The sequence below is a fragment of the Olea europaea genome, chromosome 21 (genome assembly GCF_002742605.1).
Source record: "Olea europaea var. sylvestris chromosome 21, O_europaea_v1, whole genome shotgun sequence".
Taxonomy (NCBI): domain Eukaryota; kingdom Viridiplantae; phylum Streptophyta; class Magnoliopsida; order Lamiales; family Oleaceae; genus Olea; species Olea europaea.
Window position 1 is genome coordinate 17,273,576 of NC_036257.1, and position 1,225 is coordinate 17,274,800.

Below are 1,225 nucleotides of genomic sequence, written 5' to 3' on the forward strand. Positions count from 1 at the left end.
AACAAAGGCGGATGAACTTATGGGATAACTATCCAAATTTTCAATTTTTTGTCCCAAAAATTTGGTTCAAATAGGGGTTTAGTTTGTTTTAGATTTATTGCTAGTAAGATATAAATATATATTGAATTCAATGAATTAATGACATAAAAGTAGACTGACAAAAAAATATATGACAAAATCGACTGTTTAAAATCGAACCAAACCGTTAAGTTTAGGTTTGAATTTTTTTTTTCAAACCGTTAAAAATGGTTTGGTTTAAGTTTGGATTTTTCTCAAACCGGTTTAAACGATTTGGTTTAAACATCTGTAAAAAATTGATAAAATCGGACCGTTTACACCTCTAATATGTAGTGTGAACAAAAGAATATGAGGTAATCTTTCAAGGGTCGCAATGTCTTCTCAATCAACATCATTCATCCGATGAAAACAAAATTTGTAACCATGGTTTAATTACTAGAAAATTGGAAAGGGAGTTCGAAACAAAGTTTAGCAGTTAAAAATATAGCTGTTAGTTAAGTGAAATTCATATTGCAATTTAAACATGTGATAGAAAAATAAATTTAAAAATATAGTAATTTCTTTTTGACTGCCAAGGAAACTCATTGCATCAAAACTATCATCGCGAACAAAAGACAGATGAATGAAGGAATACAATCAACTAAACTCTAAAGAGTCGGTATGTAAGTAGCAAAAGAAGCTAGGCCTGAAAAGATTAAACTCATGCCTAAATATTCCTAGATTTTATAATTATCGGATGAGGAAGCCAAAAATAGTTGATTCTCAAAGAATACCGAAATTTGACAAGATGATGAGAAATTCTAAACTTTTATTAAATTAAAAAAACACTGTCGATTTGTTGGTGTATTTGCACCGCCTTCTCCCTTTAAACTCCGTCATTCATGGCTTTTTATACCTCACTTAATTACAATCAAAGTCAAAAAATTATATAGTCAAAGTTAAAGCAAAATAAAGATTTAAGTTGAAGGAATGATTTTCATGGGGTTTAATTTGAAATTGCTAGTACTTAAGAGGACCCGAAATGATATAAAAATAAATCTAGGGATTTAACTTCTAATATGATAAATAAGATGATTAAATGTTAAATTATATAAAGGTTGGGGACTTGAATTGTAATTATATTATAGTTATCTATCGACTTAGAAAATAATGACCCATTTTCATCTCAATTTTTGGAAAATAGAGAGAAGAGTCGAGAGAGAGAGAG